The sequence below is a fragment of the Pimephales promelas genome, chromosome 7 (assembly GCF_988280905.1).
Source record: "Pimephales promelas chromosome 7, fPimPro1.hap1.1, whole genome shotgun sequence".
In the NCBI taxonomy this organism is placed as follows: domain Eukaryota; kingdom Metazoa; phylum Chordata; class Actinopteri; order Cypriniformes; family Leuciscidae; genus Pimephales; species Pimephales promelas.
The window spans coordinates 2,377,759-2,405,367 of record NC_142775.1 but is presented as its reverse complement, the minus strand read 5'-3'; positions in this window follow the sequence as shown (position 1 = coordinate 2,405,367).

The window sequence follows — 27,609 nt, the reverse complement described above, 5'->3', positions numbered from 1 at the left end:
TCAGGTCTAAGTCTCATGGCCCTCTATCAGAATTTGGGAAGATTGGAGAAACTTAATTTTTCGCCCAAAAAAAAAAACGTAAGGGGTACCACTGTCGTTTTTTTTTCGGGCCGAATTTTTGAGTTTCGATATCTCAGCTCTGGAAGGGGCTAGAGCCTCCATTTTTGCACTCAGGTCTAAGTCTCATGGCCCTCTATCAGAATTTGGGAAGATTGGAGAAACTTAATTTTTCGCCCAAAAAAAAAACGTAAGGGGTACCACTGTCGTTTTTTTTTCGGGTCTGAATTTTTGAGTTTCGATATCTCAGCTCTGGAAGGGGCTAGAGCCTCCATTTTTGCACTCAGGTCTAAGTCTCATGGCCCTCTATCAGAATTTGGGAAGATTGGAGAAACTTAATTTTTCGCCAAAAAAAAAAAACGTAAGGGGTACCACTGTCGTTTTTTTTTCGGGCCGAATTTTTGAGTTTCGATATCTCAGCTCTGGAAGGGGCTAGAGCCTCCATTTTTGCACTCAGGTCTAAGTCTCATGGCCCTCTATCAGAATTTGGGAAGATTGGAGAAACTTAATTTTTCGCCCAAAAAAAAAAACGTAAGGGGTACCACTGTCGTTTTTTTTTCGGGCCGAATTTTTGAGTTTCGATATCTCAGCTCTGGAAAGGGCTAGAGCCTCCATTTTTGCACTCAGGTCTAAGTCTCATGGCCCTCTATCAGAATTTGGGAAGATTGGAGAAACTTAATTTTTCGCCCCCCAAAAAAAAACGTAAGGGGTACCACTGTCGTTTTTTTTTCGGGCCGAATTTTTGAGTTTCGATATCTCAGCTCTGGAAGGGGCTAGAGCCTCCATTTTTGCACTCAGGTCTAAGTCTCATGGCCCTCTATCAGAATTTGGGAAGATTGGAGAAACTTAATTTTTCGCCCCAAAAAAAAACCGTAAGGGGTACCACTGTCGTTTTTTTTTTCGGGCCGAATTTTTGAGTTTCGATATCTCAGCTCTGGAAGGGGCTAGAGCCTCCATTTTTGCACTCAGGTCTAAGTCTCATGGCCCTCTATCAGAATTTGGGAAGATTGGAGAAACTTAATTTTTCGCCCAAAAAAAAAACGTAAGGGGTACCACTGTCGTTTTTTTTTTTCGGGCCGAATTTTTGAGTTTCGATATCTCAGCTCTGGAAGGGGCTAGAGCCTCCATTTTTGCACTCAGGTCTAAGTCTCATGGCCCTCTATCAGAATTTGGGAAGATTGGAGAAACTTAATTTTTCGCCCCAAAAAAAAAACGTAAGGGGTACCACTGTCGTTTTTTTTTTCGGGCCGAATTTTTGAGTTTCGATATCTCAGCTCTGGAAGGGGCTAGAGCCTCCATTTTTGCACTCAGGTCTAAGTCTCATGGCCCTCTATCAGAATTGGGGAAGATTGGAGAAACTTAATTTTTCGCCCAAAAAAAAAAAACGTAAGGGGTACCACTGTCATTTTTTTTTTCGGGCCGAATTTTTGAGTTTCGATATCTCAGCTCTGGAAGGGGCTAGAGCCTCCATTTTTGCACTCAGGTCTAAGTCTCATGGCCCTCTATCAGAATTTGGGAAGATTGGAGAAACTTAATTTTTCGCCCCAAAAAAAAACGTAAGGGGTACCACTGTCGTTTTTTTTTTCGGGCCGAATTTTTGAGTTTCGATATCTCAGCTCTGGAAGGGGCTAGAGCCTCCATTTTTGCACTCAGGTCTAAGTCTCATGGCCCTCTATCAGAATTTGGGAAGATTGGAGAAACTTAATTTTTCGCCCCAAAAAAAAACGTAAGGGGTACCACTGTCGTTTTTTTTTTCGGGCCGAATTTTTGAGTTTCGATATCTCAGCTCTGGAAGGGGCTAGAGCCTCCATTTTTGCACTCAGGTCTAAGTCTCATGGCCCTCTATCAGAATTTGGGAAGATTGGAGAAACTTAATTTTTCGCCCAAAAAAAAAACGTAAGGGGTACCACTGTCGTTTTTTTTTTGGGCCGAATTTTTGAGTTTCGATATCTCAGCTCTGGAAGGGGCTAGAGCCTCCATTTTTGCACTCAGGTCTAAGTCTCATGGCCCTCTATCAGAATTTGGGAAGATTGGAGAAACTTAATTTTTCGCCCAAAAAAAAACCGTAAGGGGTACCACTGTCGTTTTTTTTTTTCGGGCCGAATTTTTGAGTTTCGATATCTCAGCTCTGGAAGGGGGCTAGAGCCTCCATTTTTGCACTCAGGTCTAAGTCTCATGGCCCTCTATCAGAATTTGGGAAGATTGGAGAAACTTAATTTTTCGCCCCCCCAAAAAAAACGTAAGGGGTACCACTGTCGTTTTTTTTTCGGGCCGAATTTTTGAGTTTCGATATCTCAGCTCTGGAAGGGGCTAGAGCCTCCATTTTTGCACTCAGGTCTAAGTCTCATGGCCCTCTATCAGAATTTGGGAAGATTGGAGAAAATTAATTTTTCGCCCAAAAAAAAAAAACGTAAGGGGTACCACTGTCGTTTTTTTTTCGGGCCGAATTTTTGAGTTTCGATATCTCAGCTCTGGAAGGGGCTAGAGCCTCCATTTTTGCACTCAGGTCTAAGTCTCATGGCCCTCTATCAGAATTTGGGAAGATTGGAGAAACTTAATTTTTCGCCCAAAAAAAAAAACGTAAGGGGTACCACTGTCGTTTTTTTTTCGGGCAGAATTTTTGAGTTTCGATATCTCAGCTCTGGAAGGGGCTAGAGCCTCCATTTTTGCACTCAGGTCTAAGTCTCATGGCCCTCTATCAGAATTTGGGAAGATTGGAGAAACTTAATTTTTCGCCCAAAAAAAAAAACGTAAGGGGTACCACTGTCGTTTTTTTTTCGGGTCTGAATTTTTGAGTTTCGATATCTCAGCTCTGGAAGGGGCTAGAGCCTCCATTTTTGCACTCAGGTCTAAGTCTCATGGCCCTCTATCAGAATTTGGGAAGATTGGAGAAACTTAATTTTTCGCCAAAAAAAAAAAACGTAAGGGGTACCACTGTCGTTTTTTTTTTGGGCCGAATTTTTGAGTTTCGATATCTCAGCTCTGGAATGGGCTAGAGCCTCCATTTTTGCACTCAGGTCTAAGTCTCATGGCCCTCTATCAGAATTTGGGAAGATTGGAGAAACTTAATTTTTCGCCCAAAAAAAAACCGTAAGGGGTACCACTGTCATTTTTTTTTTTCGGGCCGAATTTTTGAGTTTCGATATCTCAGCTCTGGAAGGGGGCTAGAGCCTCCATTTTTGCACTCAGGTCTAAGTCTCATGGCCCTCTATCAGAATTTGGGAAGATTGGAGAAACTTAATTTTTCGCCCCCCCAAAAAAAACGTAAGGGGTACCACTGTCGTTTTTTTTTCGGGCCGAATTTTTGAGTTTCGATATCTCAGCTCTGGAAGGGGCTAGAGCCTCCATTTTTGCACTCAGGTCTAAGTCTCATGGCCCTCTATCAGAATTTGGGAAGATTGGAGAAAATTAATTTTTCGCCCAAAAAAAAAAAACGTAAGGGGTACCACTGTCGTTTTTTTTTCGGGCCAAATTTTTGAGTTTCGATATCTCAGCTCTGGAAGGGGCTAGAGCCTCCATTTTTGCACTCAGGTCTAAGTCTCATGGCCCTCTATCAGAATTTGGGAAGATTGGAGAAACTTAATTTTTCGCCCAAAAAAAAAAACGTAAGGGGTACCACTGTCGTTTTTTTTTCGGGCCGAATTTTTGAGTTTCGATATCTCAGCTCTGGAAGGGGCTAGAGCCTCCATTTTTGCACTCAGGTCTAAGTCTCATGGCCCTCTATCAGAATTTGGGAAGATTGGAGAAACTTAATTTTTCGCCCAAAAAAAAAACGTAAGGGGTACCACTGTCGTTTTTTTTTCGGGTCTGAATTTTTGAGTTTCGATATCTCAGCTCTGGAAGGGGCTAGAGCCTCCATTTTTGCACTCAGGTCTAAGTCTCATGGCCCTCTATCAGAATTTGGGAAGATTGGAGAAACTTAATTTTTCGCCAAAAAAAAAAAACATAAGGGGTACCACTGTCGTTTTTTTTTCGGGCCGAATTTTTGAGTTTCGATATCTCAGCTCTGGAAGGGGCTAGAGCCTCCATTTTTGCACTCAGGTCTAAGTCTCATGGCCCTCTATCAGAATTTGGGAAGATTGGAGAAACTTAATTTTTCGCCAAAAAAAAAAACGTAAGGGGTACCACTGTCGTTTTTTTTTCGGGCCGAATTTTTGAGTTTCGATATCTCAGCTCTGGAAGGGGCTAGAGCCTCCATTTTTGCACTCAGGTCTAAGTCTCATGGCCCTCTATCAGAATTTGGGAAGATTGGAGAAACTTAATTTTTCGCCCAAAAAAAAAAACGTAAGGGGTACCACTGTCGTTTTTTTTTCGGGCCGAATTTTTGAGTTTCGATATCTCAGCTCTGGAAGGGGCTAGAGCCTCCATTTTTGCACTCAGGTCTAAGTCTCATGGCCCTCTATCAGAATTTGGGAAGATTGGAGAAACTTAATTTTTCGCCCCCCAAAAAAAAACGTAAGGGGTACCACTGTCGTTTTTTTTCGGGCCGAATTTTTGAGTTTCGATATCTCAGCTCTGGAAGGGGCTAGAGCCTCCATTTTTGCACTCAGGTCTAAGTCTCATGGCCCTCTATCAGAATTTGGGAAGATTGGAGAAACTTAATTTTTCGCCCCAAAAAAAAACCGTAAGGGGTACCACTGTCGTTTTTTTTTCGGGCCGAATTTTTGAGTTTCGATATCTCAGCTCTGGAAAGGGCTAGAGCCTCCATTTTTGCACTCAGGTCTAAGTCTCATGGCCCTCTATCAGAATTTGGGAAGATTGGAGAAACTTAATTTTTCGCCCAAAAAAAAAACGTAAGGGGTACCACTGTCGTTTTTTTTTTTCGGGCCGAATTTTTGAGTTTCGATATCTCAGCTCTGGAAGGGGCTAGAGCCTCCATTTTTGCACTCAGGTCTAAGTCTCATGGCCCTCTATCAGAATTTGGGAAGATTGGAGAAACTTAATTTTTCGCCCAAAAAAAAACGTAAGGGGTACCACTGTCGTTTTTTTTTTGGGCCGAATTTTTGAGTTTCGATATCTCAGCTCTGGAATGGGCTAGAGCCTCCATTTTTGCACTCAGGTCTAAGTCTCATGGCCCTCTATCAGAATTTGGGAAGATTGGAGAAACTTAATTTTTCGCCCAAAAAAAAACCGTAAGGGGTACCACTGTCATTTTTTTTTTTCGGGCCGAATTTTTGAGTTTCGATATCTCAGCTCTGGAAGGGGGCTAGAGCCTCCATTTTTGCACTCAGGTCTAAGTCTCATGGCCCTCTATCAGAATTTGGGAAGATTGGAGAAAATTAATTTTTCGCCCAAAAAAAAAAAACGTAAGGGGTACCACTGTCGTTTTTTTTTCGGGCCGAATTTTTGAGTTTCGATATCTCAGCTCTGGAAGGGGCTAGAGCCTCCATTTTTGCACTCAGGTCTAAGTCTCATGGCCCTCTATCAGAATTTGGGAAGATTGGAGAAACTTAATTTTTCGCCCCAAAAAAAAACGTAAGGGGTACCACTGTCGTTTTTTTTTTCGGGCCGAATTTTTGAGTTTCGATATCTCAGCTCTGGAAGGGGCTAGAGCCTCCATTTTTGCACTCAGGTCTAAGTCTCATGGCCCTCTATCAGAATTTGGGAAGATTGGAGAAACTTAATTTTTCGCCCAAAAAAAAAACGTAAGGGGTACCACTGTCGTTTTTTTTTTGGGCCGAATTTTTGAGTTTCGATATCTCAGCTCTGGAAGGGGCTAGAGCCTCCATTTTTGCACTCAGGTCTAAGTCTCATGGCCCTCTATCAGAATTTGGGAAGATTGGAGAAACTTAATTTTTCGCCCAAAAAAAAACCGTAAGGGGTACCACTGTCGTTTTTTTTTTTCGGGCCGAATTTTTGAGTTTCGATATCTCAGCTCTGGAAGGGGGCTAGAGCCTCCATTTTTGCACTCAGGTCTAAGTCTCATGGCCCTCTATCAGAATTTGGGAAGATTGGAGAAACTTAATTTTTCGCCCCCCCAAAAAAAAACGTAAGGGGTACCACTGTCGTTTTTTTTTCGGGCCGAATTTTTGAGTTTCGATATCTCAGCTCTGGAAGGGGCTAGAGCCTCCATTTTTGCACTCAGGTCTAAGTCTCATGGCCCTCTATCAGAATTTGGGAAGATTGGAGAAAATTAATTTTTCGCCCAAAAAAAAAAAACGTAAGGGGTACCACTGTCGTTTTTTTTTCGGGCCGAATTTTTGAGTTTCGATATCTCAGCTCTGGAAGGGGCTAGAGCCTCCATTTTTGCACTCAGGTCTAAGTCTCATGGCCCTCTATCAGAATTTGGGAAGATTGGAGAAACTTAATTTTTCGCCCAAAAAAAAAAACGTAAGGGGTACCACTGTCGTTTTTTTTTCGGGCAGAATTTTTGAGTTTCGATATCTCAGCTCTGGAAGGGGCTAGAGCCTCCATTTTTGCACTCAGGTCTAAGTCTCATGGCCCTCTATCAGAATTTGGGAAGATTGGAGAAACTTAATTTTTCGCCCAAAAAAAAAAACGTAAGGGGTACCACTGTCGTTTTTTTTTCGGGTCTGAATTTTTGAGTTTCGATATCTCAGCTCTGGAAGGGGCTAGAGCCTCCATTTTTGCACTCAGGTCTAAGTCTCATGGCCCTCTATCAGAATTTGGGAAGATTGGAGAAACTTAATTTTTCGCCAAAAAAAAAAAACGTAAGGGGTACCACTGTCGTTTTTTTTTTGGGCCGAATTTTTGAGTTTCGATATCTCAGCTCTGGAATGGGCTAGAGCCTCCATTTTTGCACTCAGGTCTAAGTCTCATGGCCCTCTATCAGAATTTGGGAAGATTGGAGAAACTTAATTTTTCGCCCAAAAAAAAACCGTAAGGGGTACCACTGTCATTTTTTTTTTTCGGGCCGAATTTTTGAGTTTCGATATCTCAGCTCTGGAAGGGGGCTAGAGCCTCCATTTTTGCACTCAGGTCTAAGTCTCATGGCCCTCTATCAGAATTTGGGAAGATTGGAGAAACTTAATTTTTCGCCCCCCCAAAAAAAACGTAAGGGGTACCACTGTCGTTTTTTTTTCGGGCCGAATTTTTGAGTTTCGATATCTCAGCTCTGGAAGGGGCTAGAGCCTCCATTTTTGCACTCAGGTCTAAGTCTCATGGCCCTCTATCAGAATTTGGGAAGATTGGAGAAAATTAATTTTTCGCCCAAAAAAAAAAACGTAAGGGGTACCACTGTCGTTTTTTTTTCGGGCCAAATTTTTGAGTTTCGATATCTCAGCTCTGGAAGGGGCTAGAGCCTCCATTTTTGCACTCAGGTCTAAGTCTCATGGCCCTCTATCAGAATTTGGGAAGATTGGAGAAACTTAATTTTTCGCCCAAAAAAAAAAAACGTAAGGGGTACCACTGTCGTTTTTTTTTCGGGCCGAATTTTTGAGTTTCGATATCTCAGCTCTGGAAGGGGCTAGAGCCTCCATTTTTGCACTCAGGTCTAAGTCTCATGGCCCTCTATCAGAATTTGGGAAGATTGGAGAAACTTAATTTTTCGCCCAAAAAAAAAACGTAAGGGGTACCACTGTCGTTTTTTTTTCGGGTCTGAATTTTTGAGTTTCGATATCTCAGCTCTGGAAGGGGCTAGAGCCTCCATTTTTGCACTCAGGTCTAAGTCTCATGGCCCTCTATCAGAATTTGGGAAGATTGGAGAAAATTAATTTTTCGCCCAAAAAAAAAAAACGTAAGGGGTACCACTGTCGTTTTTTTTTCGGGCCGAATTTTTGAGTTTCGATATCTCAGCTCTGGAAGGGGCTAGAGCCTCCATTTTTGCACTCAGGTCTAAGTCTCATGGCCCTCTATCAGAATTTGGGAAGATTGGAGAAACTTAATTTTTCGCCCCAAAAAAAAACGTAAGGGGTACCACTGTCGTTTTTTTTTTCGGGCCGAATTTTTGAGTTTCGATATCTCAGCTCTGGAAGGGGCTAGAGCCTCCATTTTTGCACTCAGGTCTAAGTCTCATGGCCCTCTATCAGAATTTGGGAAGATTGGAGAAACTTAATTTTTCGCCCAAAAAAAAAACGTAAGGGGTACCACTGTCGTTTTTTTTTTTGGGCCGAATTTTTGAGTTTCGATATCTCAGCTCTGGAAGGGGCTAGAGCCTCCATTTTTGCACTCAGGTCTAAGTCTCATGGCCCTCTATCAGAATTTGGGAAGATTGGAGAAACTTAATTTTTCGCCCAAAAAAAAACCGTAAGGGGTACCACTGTCGTTTTTTTTTTCGGGCCGAATTTTTGAGTTTCGATATCTCAGCTCTGGAAGGGGGCTAGAGCCTCCATTTTTGCACTCAGGTCTAAGTCTCATGGCCCTCTATCAGAATTTGGGAAGATTGGAGAAACTTAATTTTTCGCCCCCCCAAAAAAAACGTAAGGGGTACCACTGTCGTTTTTTTTTCGGGCCGAATTTTTGAGTTTCGATATCTCAGCTCTGGAAGGGGCTAGAGCCTCCATTTTTGCACTCAGGTCTAAGTCTCATGGCCCTCTATCAGAATTTGGGAAGATTGGAGAAAATTAATTTTTCGCCCAAAAAAAAAAACGTAAGGGGTACCACTGTCGTTTTTTTTTCGGGCCGAATTTTTGAGTTTCGATATCTCAGCTCTGGAAGGGGCTAGAGCCTCCATTTTTGCACTCAGGTCTAAGTCTCATGGCCCTCTATCAGAATTTGGGAAGATTGGAGAAACTTAATTTTTCGCCCAAAAAAAAAAACGTAAGGGGTACCACTGTCGTTTTTTTTTCGGGCAGAATTTTTGAGTTTCGATATCTCAGCTCTGGAAGGGGCTAGAGCCTCCATTTTTGCACTCAGGTCTAAGTCTCATGGCCCTCTATCAGAATTTGGGAAGATTGGAGAAACTTAATTTTTCGCCCAAAAAAAAAAACGTAAGGGGTACCACTGTCGTTTTTTTTTCGGGTCTGAATTTTTGAGTTTCGATATCTCAGCTCTGGAAGGGGCTAGAGCCTCCATTTTTGCACTCAGGTCTAAGTCTCATGGCCCTCTATCAGAATTTGGGAAGATTGGAGAAAATTAATTTTTCGCCCAAAAAAAAAAACGTAAGGGGTACCACTGTCGTTTTTTTTTCGGGCCGAATTTTTGAGTTTCGATATCTCAGCTCTGGAAGGGGCTAGAGCCTCCATTTTTGCACTCAGGTCTAAGTCTCATGGCCCTCTATCAGAATTTGGGAAGATTGGAGAAACTTAATTTTTCGCCCAAAAAAAAAAACGTAAGGGGTACCACTGTCGTTTTTTTTTCGGGCAGAATTTTTGAGTTTCGATATCTCAGCTCTGGAAGGGGCTAGAGCCTCCATTTTTGCACTCAGGTCTAAGTCTCATGGCCCTCTATCAGAATTTGGGAAGATTGGAGAAACTTAATTTTTCGCCCAAAAAAAAAAACGTAAGGGGTACCACTGTCGTTTTTTTTTCGGGTCTGAATTTTTGAGTTTCGATATCTCAGCTCTGGAAGGGGCTAGAGCCTCCATTTTTGCACTCAGGTCTAAGTCTCATGGCCCTCTATCAGAATTTGGGAAGATTGGAGAAACTTAATTTTTCGCCAAAAAAAAAAAACGTAAGGGGTACCACTGTCGTTTTTTTTTTGGGCCGAATTTTTGAGTTTCGATATCTCAGCTCTGGAATGGGCTAGAGCCTCCATTTTTGCACTCAGGTCTAAGTCTCATGGCCCTCTATCAGAATTTGGGAAGATTGGAGAAACTTAATTTTTCGCCCAAAAAAAAACCGTAAGGGGTACCACTGTCATTTTTTTTTTCGGGCCGAATTTTTGAGTTTCGATATCTCAGCTCTGGAAGGGGGCTAGAGCCTCCATTTTTGCACTCAGGTCTAAGTCTCATGGCCCTCTATCAGAATTTGGGAAGATTGGAGAAACTTAATTTTTCGCCCCCCCAAAAAAAACGTAAGGGGTACCACTGTCGTTTTTTTTTCGGGCCGAATTTTTGAGTTTCGATATCTCAGCTCTGGAAGGGGCTAGAGCCTCCATTTTTGCACTCAGGTCTAAGTCTCATGGCCCTCTATCAGAATTTGGGAAGATTGGAGAAAATTAATTTTTCGCCCAAAAAAAAAAAACGTAAGGGGTACCACTGTCGTTTTTTTTTCGGGCCAAATTTTTGAGTTTCGATATCTCAGCTCTGGAAGGGGCTAGAGCCTCCATTTTTGCACTCAGGTCTAAGTCTCATGGCCCTCTATCAGAATTTGGGAAGATTGGAGAAACTTAATTTTTCGCCCAAAAAAAAAAACGTAAGGGGTACCACTGTCGTTTTTTTTTCGGGCCGAATTTTTGAGTTTCGATATCTCAGCTCTGGAAGGGGCTAGAGCCTCCATTTTTGCACTCAGGTCTAAGTCTCATGGCCCTCTATCAGAATTTGGGAAGATTGGAGAAACTTAATTTTTCGCCCAAAAAAAAAACGTAAGGGGTACCACTGTCGTTTTTTTTTCGGGTCTGAATTTTTGAGTTTCGATATCTCAGCTCTGGAAGGGGCTAGAGCCTCCATTTTTGCACTCAGGTCTAAGTCTCATGGCCCTCTATCAGAATTTGGGAAGATTGGAGAAACTTAATTTTTCGCCAAAAAAAAAAAACATAAGGGGTACCACTGTCGTTTTTTTTTCGGGCCGAATTTTTGAGTTTCGATATCTCAGCTCTGGAAGGGGCTAGAGCCTCCATTTTTGCACTCAGGTCTAAGTCTCATGGCCCTCTATCAGAATTTGGGAAGATTGGAGAAACTTAATTTTTCGCCAAAAAAAAAAAACGTAAGGGGTACCACTGTCGTTTTTTTTTCGGGCCGAATTTTTGAGTTTCGATATCTCAGCTCTGGAAGGGGCTAGAGCCTCCATTTTTGCACTCAGGTCTAAGTCTCATGGCCCTCTATCAGAATTTGGGAAGATTGGAGAAACTTAATTTTTCGCCCAAAAAAAAAAACGTAAGGGGTACCACTGTCGTTTTTTTTTCGGGCCGAATTTTTGAGTTTCGATATCTCAGCTCTGGAAAGGGCTAGAGCCTCCATTTTTGCACTCAGGTCTAAGTCTCATGGCCCTCTATCAGAATTTGGGAAGATTGGAGAAACTTAATTTTTCGCCCCCCAAAAAAAAACGTAAGGGGTACCACTGTCGTTTTTTTTCGGGCCGAATTTTTGAGTTTCGATATCTCAGCTCTGGAAGGGGCTAGAGCCTCCATTTTTGCACTCAGGTCTAAGTCTCATGGCCCTCTATCAGAATTTGGGAAGATTGGAGAAACTTAATTTTTCGCCCCAAAAAAAAACCGTAAGGGGTACCACTGTCGTTTTTTTTTCGGGCCGAATTTTTGAGTTTCGATATCTCAGCTCTGGAAAGGGCTAGAGCCTCCATTTTTGCACTCAGGTCTAAGTCTCATGGCCCTCTATCAGAATTTGGGAAGATTGGAGAAACTTAATTTTTCGCCCAAAAAAAAAACGTAAGGGGTACCACTGTCGTTTTTTTTTTTCGGGCCGAATTTTTGAGTTTCGATATCTCAGCTCTGGAAGGGGCTAGAGCCTCCATTTTTGCACTCAGGTCTAAGTCTCATGGCCCTCTATCAGAATTTGGGAAGATTGGAGAAACTTAATTTTTCGCCCAAAAAAAAACGTAAGGGGTACCACTGTCGTTTTTTTTTTGGGCCGAATTTTTGAGTTTCGATATCTCAGCTCTGGAATGGGCTAGAGCCTCCATTTTTGCACTCAGGTCTAAGTCTCATGGCCCTCTATCAGAATTTGGGAAGATTGGAGAAACTTAATTTTTCGCCCAAAAAAAAACCGTAAGGGGTACCACTGTCATTTTTTTTTTTCGGGCCGAATTTTTGAGTTTCGATATCTCAGCTCTGGAAGGGGGCTAGAGCCTCCATTTTTGCACTCAGGTCTAAGTCTCATGGCCCTCTATCAGAATTTGGGAAGATTGGAGAAAATTAATTTTTCGCCCAAAAAAAAAAACGTAAGGGGTACCACTGTCGTTTTTTTTTCGGGCCGAATTTTTGAGTTTCGATATCTCAGCTCTGGAAGGGGCTAGAGCCTCCATTTTTGCACTCAGGTCTAAGTCTCATGGCCCTCTATCAGAATTTGGGAAGATTGGAGAAACTTAATTTTTCGCCCAAAAAAAAAAACGTAAGGGGTACCACTGTCGTTTTTTTTTCGGGCCGAATTTTTGAGTTTCGATATCTCAGCTCTGGAAGGGGCTAGAGCCTCCATTTTTGCACTCAGGTCTAAGTCTCATGGCCCTCTATCAGAATTTGGGAAGATTGGAGAAACTTAATTTTTCGCCCAAAAAAAAAACGTAAGGGGTACCACTGTCGTTTTTTTTTCGGGTCTGAATTTTTGAGTTTCGATATCTCAGCTCTGGAAGGGGCTAGAGCCTCCATTTTTGCACTCAGGTCTAAGTCTCATGGCCCTCTATCAGAATTTGGGAAGATTGGAGAAACTTAATTTTTCGCCAAAAAAAAAAACATAAGGGGTACCACTGTCGTTTTTTTTTCGGGCCGAATTTTTGAGTTTCGATATCTCAGCTCTGGAAGGGGCTAGAGCCTCCATTTTTGCACTCAGGTCTAAGTCTCATGGCCCTCTATCAGAATTTGGGAAGATTGGAGAAACTTAATTTTTCGCCCAAAAAAAAAAACGTAAGGGGTACCACTGTCGTTTTTTTTTCGGGCCGAATTTTTGAGTTTCGATATCTCAGCTCTGGAAAGGGCTAGAGCCTCCATTTTTGCACTCAGGTCTAAGTCTCATGGCCCTCTATCAGAATTTGGGAAGATTGGAGAAACTTAATTTTTCGCCCCCCAAAAAAAAAACGTAAGGGGTACCACTGTCGTTTTTTTTTCGGGCCGAATTTTTGAGTTTCGATATCTCAGCTCTGGAAGGGGCTAGAGCCTCCATTTTTGCACTCAGGTCTAAGTCTCATGGCCCTCTATCAGAATTTGGGAAGATTGGAGAAACTTAATTTTTCGCCCCCAAAAAAAACCGTAAGGGGTACCACTGTCGTTTTTTTTTTCGGGCCGAATTTTTGAGTTTCGATATCTCAGCTCTGGAAGGGGCTAGAGCCTCCATTTTTGCACTCAGGTCTAAGTCTCATGGCCCTCTATCAGAATTTGGGAAGATTGGAGAAACTTAATTTTTCGCCCAAAAAAAAAACGTAAGGGGTACCACTGTCGTTTTTTTTTTGGGCCGAATTTTTGAGTTTCGATATCTCAGCTCTGGAAGGGGCTAGAGCCTCCATTTTTGCACTCAGGTCTAAGTCTCATGGCCCTCTATCAGAATCCAGAGTTTTGGGAAGATTGGAGAAACGTAATTTTTCGCCCGAAAAAAAAAACGTAAGGGGTACCACTGTCGTTTTTTTTTCGGGACGAATTTTTGAGTTTCAATATCTCAGCTCTGGAAGGGGCTAGAGCCTCCATTTTTGCACTCAGGTCTAAATCTCTTGGCCCTCTATCAGAATCCAGAGTTTTTGGAAGATTGGAGAAACTTAATTTTTCGCCCGAAAAAAAAAAAACGTAAGGGGTACCACTGTCGTTTTTTTTTCGGGCCGAATTTTTGAGTTTCGATATCTCAGCTCTGGAAGGGGCTAGAGCCTCCATTTTTGCACTCAGGTCTAAGTCTTGTCGCCCTCTATCAGAATCCAGAGTTTTGGGAAGATTGGAGAAACGTAATTTTTCGCACGAAAAAAAAAAACGTAAGGGGTACCACTGTCGTTTTTTTATTCGGGCCGAATTTTTGAGTTTCGATATCTCAGCTCTGGAAGGGGCTAGAGCCTCCATTTTTGCACTCAGGTCTAAGTCTCATGGCCCTCTATCAGAATCCAGAGTTTTGGGAAGATTGGAAATACTTAATTTATCGCCCCAAAAAAAAAAAAACGTAAGGGGTACCACTGTCGTTTTTTTTTTTCGGGCCGAATTTTTGAGTTTCGATATCTCAGCTCTGGAAGGGGCTAGAGCCTCCATTTTTGCACTCAGGTCTAAAGGCCATTGCACACTGAGCACGAAATATTCGTATGCGTATTTTCGTGTTCGTCAGCCTAAAAATTCGTCACGCATAGAAACCTTGCACACCGAGTCCGTTGCGTATTTATTAAACCTTTCCGATAAAAAACGCAAAAATACCAAATGGATTCGTCAAGCAGTGAGGATGATTTTTGCCCTCTCTCTTAGTGAAAAGAGAAGAAAGAGAAAATATTACGTCCATCCAATCCTGAAATTGCGCCGAGAGGAAGGAGAGTTCCTTATCAAGGAGTTGCGAATTTATCCTGAGCGATTCAAAATTTACCTCAGAATGTCAGTGGGACAGTTCGATGCTTTGCTAGCGATTCTGGAGCCACATATTAAAAACAAGACCACCAATTTCCGTGAACCAATCGATTCTGAACGGAGACTGGCAGTGTGTCTGGTATGGACCAGGTATGGACACACACACAAACACACACACACCCGCGCGCGGCCCGGTGGAAGCGCTGGGCAGACAGAACAGCTAGGCTGTTATGTATATTGTTCCCAAATAATACATATCGAATAGGCTGCTCAATCACACTTTTTCCGATCCTAAATTTCAATCTGATTGAAAGGGGAGGTTTATTAATTTCATAATCCAATATAGAGAAGAGAACATAAACACTTGATCGAATTGAAAACCGAAACTGAAAGCACGGTGCATTTGTGCAATGAGGACGAGCTCCCCCCGGCCCTGAATTGTCAAAAGACCTCTCAAAATGCTGGCTCTGGATGCGAAAAACGCAGAAAATCGAACCCGATCCGATTAATTTTATGACGGACGAAAGTTTCGGAGGCGGTGTGCAAGCGTGACTGACATAACGTGAGGTCGAATTTTTTTTTTAACGTGCGAAAATTTCGGATGCGAATTTCGGACTCGGTGTGCAATGGCCTTAAGTCTCATGGCCCTCTATCAGAATTTGGGAAGATTGGAGAAACTTAATTTTTCGCCCCAAAAAAAAACGTAAGGGGTACCACTGTCGTTTTTTTTCGGGCCGAATTTTTGAGTTTCGATATCTCAGCTCTGGAAGGGGCTAGAGCCTCCATTTTTGCACTCAGGTCTAAGTCTCATGGCCCTCTATCAGAATTTGGGAAGATTGGAGAAACTTAATTTTTCGCCCAAAAAAAAACGGAAGGGGTACCACTGTCGTTTTTTTTTTGGGCCGAATTTTTGAGTTTCGATATCTCAGCTCTGGAAGGGGCTAGAGCCTCCATTTTTGCACTCAGGTTTAAGTCTCATGGCCCTCGATCAGAATTTGGGAAGATTGGAGAAACTTAATTTTTCGCCCCAAAAAAAAACGTAAGGGGTACCCACTGTCGTTTTTTTTTCGGGCCGAATTTTTGAGTTTCGATATCTCAGCTCTGGAAGGGGCTAGAGCCTCCATTTTTGCACTCAGGTCTAAGTCTCATGGCCCTCTATCAGAATTTGGGAAGATTGGAGAAACTTAATTTTTCGCCCCCCCAAAAAAAACGTAAGGGGTACCACTGTCGTTTTTTTTTCGGGCCGAATTTTTGAGTTTCGATATCTCAGCTCTGGAAGGAGCTAGAGCCTCCATTTTTGTACTCAGGTCTAAGTCTCACGGCCCTCTATCAGAATTTGGGAAGATTGGAGAAACTTAATTTTTTGCCCAAAAAAAAAAAACGTAAGGGGTACCACAGTCGTTTTGTTTTCGGGCCGAATTTTTGAGTTTCGATATCTCAGCTCTGGAAAGGGCTAGAGCCTCCATTTTTGCACTCAGGTCTAAGTCTCATGGCCCTCTATCAGAATTTGGGAAGATTGGAGAAACTTAATTTTTCGCCCAAAAAAAAACCTAAGGGGTACCACTGTCGTTTTTTTTCGGGCCGAATTTTTGAGTTTCGATATCTCAGCTCTGGAAGGGGCTAGAGCCTCCATTTTTGCACTCAGGTCTAAGTCTCATGGCCCTCTATCAGAATTTGGGAAGATTGGAGAAACTTAATTTTTCGCCCCCAAAAAAAACCGTAAGGGGTACCACTGTCGTTTTTTTTTTCGGGCCGAATTTTTGAGTTTCGATATCTCAGCTCTGGAAGGGGCTAGAGCCTCCATTTTTGCACTCAGGTCTAAGTCTCATGGCCCTCTATCAGAATTTGGGAAGATTGGAGAAACTTAATTTTTCGCCCAAAAAAAAAACGTAAGGGGTACCACTGTCGTTTTTTTTTTTGGGCCGAATTTTTGAGTTTCGATATCTCAGCTCTGGAAGGGGCTAGAGCCTCCATTTTTGCACTCAGGTCTAAGTCTCATGGCCCTCTATCAGAATTTGGGAAGATTGGAGAAACTTAATTTTTCGCCCCAAAAAAAAAACGTAAGGGGTACCACTGTCGTTTTTTTTTTCGGGCCGAATTTTTGAGTTTTGATATCTCAGCTCTGGAAGGGGCTAGAGCCTCCATTTTTGCACTCAGGTCTAAGTCTCATGGCCCTCTATCAGAATTTGGGAAGATTGGAGAAACTTAATTTTTCGCCCAAAAAAAAAAACGTAAGGGGTACCACTGTCATTTTTTTTTTCGGGCCGAATTTTTGAGTTTCGATATCTCAGCTCTGGAAGGGGCTAGAGCCTCCATTTTTGCACTCAGGTCTAAGTCTCATGGCCCTCTATCAGAATTTGGGAAGATTGGAGAAACTTAATTTTTCGCCCCAAAAAAAAACGTAAGGGGTACCACTGTCGTTTTTTTTTTCGGGCCGAATTTTTGAGTTTCGATATCTCAGCTCTGGAAGGGGCTAGAGCCTCCATTTTTGCACTCAGGTCTAAGTCTCATGGCCCTCTATCAGAATTTGGGAAGATTGGAGAAACTTAATTTTTCGCCCCAAAAAAAAACGTAAGGGGTACCACTGTCGTTTTTTTTTTCGGGCCGAATTTTTGAGTTTCGATATCTCAGCTCTGGAAGGGGCTAGAGCCTCCATTTTTGCACTCAGGTCTAAGTCTCATGGCCCTCTATCAGAATTTGGGAAGATTGGAGAAACTTAATTTTTCGCCCAAAAAAAAAACGTAAGGGGTACCACTGTCGTTTTTTTTTTGGGCCGAATTTTTGAGTTTCGATATCTCAGCTCTGGAAGGGGCTAGAGCCTCCATTTTTGCACTCAGGTCTAAGTCTCATGGCCCTCTATCAGAATTTGGGAAGATTGGAGAAACTTAATTTTTCGCCCAAAAAAAAAACCCTAAGGGGTACCACTGTCGTTTTTTTTTCGGGCCGAATTTTTGAGTTTCGATATCTCAGCTCTGGAAGGGGCTAGAGCCTCCATTTTTGCACTCAGGTCTAAGTCTCATGGCCCTCTATCAGAATTTGGGAAGATTGGAGAAACTTAATTTTTCCTGAGATATCGAAACTCAAAAATTCGGCCCGAAAAAAAAAACGACAGTGGTACCCCTTACGTTTTTTTTTTTCGGGCGAAAAATTAAGTTTCTCCAATCTTTCCAAAACTCTGGATTCTGATAGAGGGCCATGAGACTTAGACCTGAGTGCAAAAATGGAGGCTCTAGCCCCTTCCAGAGCTGAGATATCGAAACTCAAAAATTCGGCCCGAAAAAAAAACGACAGTGGTACCCCTTACGTTTTTTTTTTTTGGGCGAAAAATTAAGTTTCTCCAATCTTCCCAAATTCTGATAGAGGGCCATGAGACTTAGACCTGAGTGCAAAAATGGAGGCTCTAGCCCCTTCCAGAGCTGAGATATCGAAACTCAAAAATTCGGCCCGAAAAAAAAACGACAGTGGTACCCCTTACGGTTTTTTTTTGGGCGAAAAATTAATTTTCTCCAATCTTCCCAAATTCTGATAGACGGCCATGAGACTTAGACCTGAGTGCAAAAATGGAGGCTCTAGCCCCTTCCAGAGCTGAGATATCGAAACTCAAAAATTCGGCCCGAAAAAAAAACGACAGTGGTACCCCTTACGGTTTTTTTTTCGGGCGAAAAATTAAGTTTCTCCAATCTTCCCAAATTCTGATAGAGGGCCATGAGACTTAGACCTGAGTGCAAAAATGGAGGCTCTAGCCCTTTCCAGAGCTGAGATATCGAAACTCAAAAATTCGGCCCGAAAAAAAAACGACAGTGGTACCCCTTACGTTTTTTTTTTTGGGCGAAAAATTAAGTTTCTCCAATCTTCCCAAATTCTGATAGAGGGCCATGAGTCGTTTTTTTTTCGGGCCGAATTTTTGAGTTTCGATATCTCAGCTCTGGAAAGGGCTAGAGCCTCCATTTTTGCACTCAGGTCTAAGTCTCATGGCCCTCTATCAGAATTTGGGAAGATTGGAGAAACTTAATTTTTCGCCCCCCAAAAAAAAACGTAAGGGGTACCACTGTCGTTTTTTTTTCGGGCCGAATTTTTGAGTTTCGATATCTCAGCTCTGGAAGGGGCTAGAGCCTCCATTTTTGCACTCAGGTCTAAGTCTCATGGCCCTCTATCAGAATTTGGGAAGATTGGAGAAACTTAATTTTTCGCCCCCAAAAAAAACCGTAAGGGGTACCACTGTCGTTTTTTTTTCGGGCCGAATTTTTGAGTTTCGATATCTCAGCTCTGGAAAGGGCTAGAGCCTCCATTTTTGCACTCAGGTCTAAGTCTCATGGCCCTCTATCAGAATTTGGGAAGATTGGAGAAACTTAATTTTTCGCCCAAAAAAAAAACGTAAGGGGTACCACTGTCGTTTTTTTTTTTCGGGCCGAATTTTTGAGTTTCGATATCTCAGCTCTGGAAGGGGCTAGAGCCTCCATTTTTGCACTCAGGTCTAAGTCTCATGGCCCTCTATCAGAATTTGGGAAGATTGGAGAAACTTAATTTTTCGCCCAAAAAAAAAACGTAAGTGGTACCACTGTCGTTTTTTTTTTTCGGGCCGAATTTTTGAGTTTCGATATCTCAGCTCTGGAAGGGGCTAGAGCCTCCATTTTTGCACTCAGGTCTAAGTCTCATGGCCCTCTATCAGAATTTGGGAAGATTGGAGAAACTTAATTTTTCGCCCCAAAAAAAAAACGTAAGGGGTACCACTGTCGTTTTTTTTTTCGGGCCGAATTTTTGAGTTTCGATATCTCAGCTCTGGAAGGGGCTAGAGCCTCCATTTTTGCACTCAGGTCTAAGTCTCATGGCCCTCTATCAGAATTTGGGAAGATTGGAGAAACTTAATTTTTCGCCCAAAAAAAAAAACGTAAGGGGTACCACTGTCATTTTTTTTTTCGGGCCGAATTTTTGAGTTTCGATATCTCAGCTCTGGAAGGGGCTAGAGCCTCCATTTTTGCACTCAGGTCTAAGTCTCATGGCCCTCTATCAGAATTTGGGAAGATTGGAGAAACTTAATTTTTCGCCCCAAAAAAAAACGTAAGGGGTACCACTGTCGTTTTTTTTTTCGGGCCGAATTTTTGAGTTTCGATATCTCAGCTCTGGAAGGGGCTAGAGCCTCCATTTTTGCACTCAGGTCTAAGTCTCATGGCCCTCTATCAGAATTTGGGAAGATTGGAGAAACTTAATTTTTCGCCCCCCCCAAAAAAACGTAAGGGGTACCACTGTCGTTTTTTTTTCGGGCCGAATTTTTGAGTTTCGATATCTCAGCTCTGGAAGGGGCTAGAGCCTCCATTTTTGCACTCAGGTCTAAGTCTCATGGCCCTCTATCAGAATTTGGGAAGATTGGAGAAAATTAATTTTTCGCCCAAAAAAAAAAACGTAAGGGGTACCACTGTCGTTTTTTTTTCGGGCCGAATTTTTGAGTTTCGATATCTCAGCTCTGGAAGGGGCTAGAGCCTCCATTTTTGCACTCAGGTCTAAGTCTCATGGCCCTCTATCAGAATTTGGGAAGATTGGAGAAACTTAATTTTTCGCCCAAAAAAAAAACCCTAAGGGGTACCACTGTCGTTTTTTTTTCGGGCCGAATTTTTGAGTTTCGATATCTCAGCTCTGGAAGGGGCTAGAGCCTCCATTTTTGCACTCAGGTCTAAGTCTCATGGCCCTCTATCAGAATTTGGGAAGATTGGAGAAACTTAATTTTTCCTGAGATATCGAAACTCAAAAATTCGGCCCGAAAAAAAAAACGACAGTGGTACCCCTTACGTTTTTTTTTTTCGGGCGAAAAATTAAGTTTCTCCAATCTTTCCAAAACTCTGGATTCTGATAGAGGGCCATGAGACTTAGACCTGAGTGCAAAAATGGAGGCTCTAGCCCCTTCCAGAGCTGAGATATCGAAACTCAAAAATTCGGCCCGAAAAAAAAACGACAGTGATACCCCTTACGTTTTTTTTTTTTTGGGCGAAAAATTAAGTTTCTCCAATCTTCCCAAATTCTGATAGAGGGCCATGAGACTTAGACCTGAGTGCAAAAATGGAGGCTCTAGCCCCTTCCAGAGCTGAGATATCGAAACTCAAAAATTCGGCCCGAAAAAAAAACGACAGTGGTACCCCTTACGGTTTTTTTTTTGGGCGAAAAATTAATTTTCTCCAATCTTCCCAAATTCTGATAGACGGCCATGAGACTTAGACCTGAGTGCAAAAATGGAGGCTCTAGCCCCTTCCAGAGCTGAGATATCGAAACTCAAAAATTCGGCCCGAAAAAAAAACGACAGTGGTACCCCTTACGGTTTTTTTTTCGGGCGAAAAATTAAGTTTCTCCAATCTTCCCAAATTCTGATAGAGGGCCATGAGACTTAGACCTGAGTGCAAAAATGGAGGCTCTAGCCCTTTCCAGAGCTGAGATATCGAAACTCAAAAATTCGGCCCGAAAAAAAAACGACAGTGGTACCCCTTACGTTTTTTTTTTTGGGCGAAAAATTAAGTTTCTCCAATCTTCCCAAATTCTGATAGAGGGCCATGAGACTTAGACCTGAGTGCAAAAATGGAGGCTCTAGCCCCTTCCAGAGCTGAGATATCGAAACTCAAAAATTCGGCCCGAAAAAAAAACGACAGTGGTACCCCTTACGGTTTTTTTTGGGGGGCGAAAAATTAAGTTTCTCCAATCTTCCCAAATTCTGATAGAGGGCCATGAGACTTAGACCTGAGTGCAAAAATGGAGGCTCTAGCCCCTTCCAGAGCTGAGATATCGAAACTCAAAAATTCGGCCCGAAAAAAAACGACAGTGGTACCCCTTACGGTTTTTTTTTGGGCGAAAAATTAAGATTCTCCAATCTTCCCAAATTCTGATAGAGGGCCATGAGACTTAGACCTGAGTGCAAAAATGGAGGCTCTAGCCCCTTCCAGAGCTGAGATATCGAAACTCAAAAATTCGGCCCAAAAAAAAAAACGACAGTGGTACCCCTTACGTTTTTTTTTTTTGGGCGAAAAATTAAGTTTCTCCAATCTTCCCAAATTCTGATAGAGGGCCATGAGACTTAGACCTGAGTGCAAAAATGGAGGCTCTAGCCCCTTCCAGAGCTGAGATATCGAAACTCAAAAATTCGGCCCGAAAAAAAAACGACAGTGGTACCCCTTACGGTTTTTTTTTTGGGCGAAAAATTAAGTTTCTCCAATCTTCCCAAATTCTGATAGAGGGCCATGAGACTTAGACCTGAGTGCAAAAATGGAGGCTCTAGCCCCTTCCAGAGCTGAGATATCGAAACTCAAAAATTCGGCCCGAAAAAAAAACGACAGTGGTACCCCTTACGTTTTTTTTGGGGGGGCGAAAAATTACGTTTCTCCAATCTTCCCAAATTCTGATAGAGGGCCATGAGACTTAGACCTGAGTGCAAAAATGGAGGCTCTAGCCCCTTCCAGAGCTGAGATATCGAAACTCAAAAATTCGGCCCAAAAAAAAAAAACGACAGTGGTACCCCTTACGTTTTTTTTGGGGCAAAAAATTAAGTTTCTCCAATCTTCCCAAATTCTGATAGAGGGCCATGAGACTTAGACCTGAGTGCAAAAATGGAGGCTCTAGCCCCTTCCAGAGCTGAGATATCGAAACTCAAAAATTCGGCCCGAAAAAAAAACGACAGTGTTACCCCTTACGTTTTTTTTTTTGGGCGAAAAATTAAGTTTCTCCAATCTTCCCAAATTCTGATAGAGGGCCATGAGACTTAGACCTGAGTGCAAAAATGGAGGCTCTAGCCCCTTCCAGAGCTGAGATATCGAAACTCAAAAATTCGGCCCGAAAAAAAAACGACAGTGGTACCCCTTACGGTTTTTTTTTCGGGCGAAAAATTAAGTTTCTCCAATCTTCCCAAATTCTGATAGAGGGCCATGAGACTTAGACCTGAGTGCAAAAATGGAGGCTCTAGCCCTTTCCAGAGCTGAGATATCGAAACTCAAAAATTCGGCCCGAAAAAAAAACGACAGTGGTACCCCTTACGTTTTTTTTTTTGGGCGAAAAATTAAGTTTCTCCAATCTTCCCAAATTCTGATAGAGGGCCATGAGACTTAGACCTGAGTGCAAAAATGGAGGCTCTAGCCCCTTCCAGAGCTGAGATATCGAAACTCAAAAATTCGGCCCGAAAAAAAAACGACAGTGGTACCCCTTACGGTTTTTTTTGGGGGGCGAAAAATTAAGTTTCTCCAATCTTCCCAAATTCTGATAGAGGGCCATGAGACTTAGACCTGAGTGCAAAAATGGAGGCTCTAGCCCCTTCCAGAGCTGAGATATCGAAACTCAAAAATTCGGCCCGAAAAAAAACGACAGTGGTACCCCTTACGGTTTTTTTTTGGGCGAAAAATTAAGATTCTCCAATCTTCCCAAATTCTGATAGAGGGCCATGAGACTTAGACCTGAGTGCAAAAATGGAGGCTCTAGCCCCTTCCAGAGCTGAGATATCGAAACTCAAAAATTCGGCCCAAAAAAAAAAACGACAGTGGTACCCCTTACGTTTTTTTTTGGGCGAAAAATTAAGTTTCTCCAATCTTCCCAAATTCTGATAGAGGGCCATGAGACTTAGACCTGAGTGCAAAAATGGAGGCTCTAGCCCCTTCCAGAGCTGAGATATCGAAACTCAAAAATTCGGCCCGAAAAAAAAACGACAGTGGTACCCCTTACGTTTTTTTTTTTTGGGCGAAAAATTAAGTTTCTCCAATCTTCCCAAATTCTGATAGAGGGCCATGAGACTTAGACCTGAGTGCAAAAATGGAGGCTCTAGCCCCTTCCAGAGCTGAGATATCGAAACTCAAAAATTCGGCCCGAAAAAAAAACGACAGTGGTACCCCTTACGGTTTTTTTTTTGGGCGAAAAATTAAGTTTCTCCAATCTTCCCAAATTCTGATAGAGGGCCATGAGACTTAGACCTGAGTGCAAAAATGGAGGCTCTAGCCCCTTCCAGAGCTGAGATATCGAAACTCAAAAATTCGGCCCGAAAAAAAAACGACAGTGGTACCCCTTACGTTTTTTTTGGGGGGGCGAAAAATTACGTTTCTCCAATCTTCCCAAATTCTGATAGAGGGCCATGAGACTTAGACCTGAGTGCAAAAATGGAGGCACTAGCCCCTTCCAGAGCTGAGATATCGAAACTCAAAAATTCGGCCCAAAAAAAAAAAACGACAGTGGTACCCCTTACGTTTTTTTTTGGGCGAAAAATTAAGTTTCTCCAATCTTCCCAAATTCTGATAGAGGGCCATGAGACTTAGACCTGAGTGCAAAAATGGAGGCTCTAGCCCCTTCCAGAGCTGAGATATCGAAACTCAAAAATTCGGCCCGAAAAAAAAACGACAGTGTTACCCCTTACGTTTTTTTTTTTGGGCGAAAAATTAAGTTTCTCCAATCTTCCCAAATTCTGATAGAGGGCCATGAGACTTAGACCTGAGTGCAAAAATGGAGGCTCTAGCCCCTTTCCAGAGCTGAGATATCGAAACTCAAAAATTCGGCCCGAAAAAAAAACGACAGTGGTACCCCTTACGTTTTTTTTTTTGGCGAAAAATTAAGTTTCTCCAATCTTCCCAAATTCTGATAGAGGGCCATGAGACTTAGACCTGAGTGCAAAAATGGAGGCTCTAGCCCCTTCCAGAGCTGAGATATCGAAACTCAAAAATTCGGCCCGAAAAAAAAAACGACAGTGGTACCCCTTACGTTTTTTTTTTTGGGCGAAAAATTAAGTTTCTCCAATCTTCCCAAATTCTGATAGAGGGCCATGAGACTTAGACCTGAGTGCAAAAATGGAGGCTCTAGCCCTTTCCAGAGCTGAGATATCGAAACTCAAAAATTCGGCCCGAAAAAAAAAAACGACAGTGGTACCCCTTACGTTTTTTTTTGGGGGCGAAAAATTAAGTTTCTCCAATCTTCCCAAATTCTGATAGAGGGCCATGAGACTTAGACCTGAGTGCAAAAATGGAGGCTCTAGCCCCTTCCAGAGCTGAGATATCGAAACTCAAAAATTCGGCCCGAAAAAAAAACGACAGTGGTACCCCTTACGTTTTTTTTTGGGCGAAAAATTAAGTTTCTCCAATCTTCCCAAATTCTGATAGAGGGCCATGAGACTTAGACCTGAGTGCAAAAATGGAGGCTCTAGCCCCTTCCAGGGCTGAGATATCGAAACTCAAAAATTCGGCCCGAAAAAAAAACGACAGTGGTACCCCTTACGTTTTTTTTTGGGGCGAAAAATTAAGTTTCTCCAATCTTCCCAAATTCTGATAGAGGGCCATGAGACTTAGACCTGAGTGCAAAAATGGAGGCTCTAGCCCCTTCCAGAGCTGAGATATCGAAACTCAAAAATTCGGCCCGAAAAAAAAACGACAGTGGTACCCCTTACGTTTTTTTTTTTGGGCGAAAAATTAAGTTTCTCCAATCTTACCAAATTCTGATAGAGGGCCATGAGACTTAGACCTGAGTGCAAAAATGGAGGCTCTAGCCCCTTCCAGAGCTGAGATATCGAAACTCAAAAATTCGGCCCGAAAAAAAAACGACAGTGGTACCCCTTACGGTTTTTTTTTTTGGGCGAAAAATTAATTTTCTCCAATCTTCCCAAATTCTGATAGACGGCCATGAGACTTAGACCTGAGTGCAAAAATGGAGGCCCTAGCCCCTTCCAGAGCTGAGATATCGAAACTCAAAAATTCGGCCCGAAAAAAAAACGACAGTGAGGGCCATGAGACTTAGACCTGAGTGCAAAAATGGAGGCTCTAGCCCCTTCCAGAGCTGAGATATCGAAACTCAAAAATTCGGCCCGAAAAAAAAAAACGACAGTGGTACCCCTTACGTTTTTTTTTTTGGGCGAAAAATTAAGTTTCTCCAATCTTCCCAAATTCTGATAGAGGGCCATGAGACTTAGACCTGAGTGCAAAAATGGAGGCTCTAGCCCCTTCCAGAGCTGAGATATCGAAACTCAAAAATTCGGCCCGAAAAAAAAAACGACAGTGGTACCTCTTACGTTTTTTTTTGGGCGAAAAATTAAGTTTCTCCAATCTTCCCAAATTCTGATAGAGGGCCATGAGACTTAGACCTGAGTGCAAAAATGGAGGCTCTAGCCCCTTCCAGAGCTGAGATATCGAAACTCAAAAATTCGGCCCGAAAAAAAAACGACAGTGGTACCCCTTACGTTTTTTTTGGGGGGGGCGAAAAATTAAGTTTCTCCAATCTTCCCAAATTCTGATAGAGGGCCATGAGACTTAGACCTGAGTGCAAAAATGGAGGCTCTAGCCCCTTCCAGAGCTGAGATATCGAAACTCAAAAATTCGGCCCAAAAAAAAAACGACAGTGGTACCCCTTACGTTTTTTTTTGGGCGAAAAATTAAGTTTCTCCAATCTTCCCAAATTCTGATAGAGGGCCATGAGACTTAGACCTGAGTGCAAAAATGGAGGCTCTAGCCCCTTCCAGAGCTGAGATATCGAAACTCAAAAATTCGGCCCGAAAAAAAAAACGACAGTGGTACCCCTTACGTTTTTTTTTGGGCGAAAAATTAAGTTTCTCCAATCTTCCCAAATTCTGATAGAGGGCCATGAGACTTAGACCTGAGTGCAAAAATGGAGGCTCTAGCCCCTTCCAGATCTGAGATATCGAAACTCAAAAATTCGGCCCGAAAAAAAAAACGACAGTGGTACCCCTTAAGTTTTTTTGGGGGGCAAAAAATTAAGATTCTCCAATCTTCCCAAAACTCTGGATTCTGATAGAGGGCCATGAGACTTAGACCTGAGTGCAAAAATGGAGGCTCTAGCCCCTTCCAGGGCTGAGATATCGAAACTCAAAAATTCGGCCCGAAAAAAAAACGACAGTGGTACCCCTTACGTTTTTTTTTTGGGCGAAAAATTAAGTTTCTCCAATCTTCCCAAATTCTGATAGAGGGCCATGAGACTTAGACCTGAGTGCAAAAATGGAGGCTCTAGCCCCTTCCAGAGCTGAGATATCGAAACTCAAAAATTCGGCCCGAAAAAAAAAACGACAGTGGTACCCCTTACGTTTTTTTTTTTTTTGGGCGAAAAATTAAGTTTCTCCAATCTTCCCAAATTCTGATAGAGGGCCATGAGACTTAGACCTGAGTGCAAAAATGGAGGCTCTAGCCCTTTCCAGAGCTGAGATATCGAAACTCAAAAATTCGGCCCGAAAAAAAAACGACAGTGGTACCCCTTACGTTTTTTTTTTTGGGCGAAAAATTAAGTTTCTCCAATCTTCCCAAATTCTGATAGAGGGCCATGAGACTTAGACCTGAGTGCAAAAATGGAGGCTCTAGCCCCTTCCAGAGCTGAGATATCGAAACTCAAAAATTCGGCCCGAAAAAAAAACGACAGTGGTACCCCTTACGTTTTTTTTTTGGGCGAAAAATTAAGTTTCTCCAATCTTCCCAAATTCTGATAGAGGGCCATGATACTTAGACCTGAGTGCAAAAATGGAGGCTCTAGCCCCTTCCAGGGCTGAGATATCGAAACTCAAAAATTCGGCCCGAAAAAAAAACGACAGTGGTACCCCTTACGTTTTTTTTTTGGGCGAAAAATTAAGTTTCTCCAATCTTCCCAAATTCTGATAGAGGGCCATGAGACTTAGACCTGAGTGCAAAAATGGAGGCTCTAGCCCCTTCCAGAGCTGAGATATCGAAACTCAAAAATTCGGCCCGAAAAAAAAAACGACAGTGGTACCCCTTACGTTTTTTTTTTGGGGGCGAAAAATTAAGTTTCTCCAATCTTCCCAAATTCTGATAGACGGCCATGAGACTTAGACCTGAGTGCAAAAATGGAGGCCCTAGCCCCTTCCAGAGCTGAGATATCGAAACTCAAAAATTCGGCCCGAAAAAAAAACGACAGTGAGGGCCATGAGACTTAGACCTGAGTGCAAAAATGGAGGCTCTAGCCCCTTCCAGAGCTGAGATATCGAAACTCAAAAATTCGGCCCGAAAAAAAAAAACGACAGTGGTACCCCTTACGTTTTTTTTTTTGGGCGAAAAATTAAGTTTCTCCAATCTTCCCAAATTCTGATAGAGGGCCATGAGACTTAGACCTGAGTGCAAAAATGGAGGCTCTAGCCCCTTCCAGAGCTGAGATATCGAAACTCAAAAATTCGGCCCGAAAAAAAAAACGACAGTGGTACCTCTTACGTTTTTTTTTGGGCGAAAAATTAAGTTTCTCCAATCTTCCCAAATTCTGATAGAGGGCCATGAGACTTAGACCTGAGTGCAAAAATGGAGGCTCTAGCCCCTTCCAGAGCTGAGATATCGAAACTCAAAAATTCGGCCC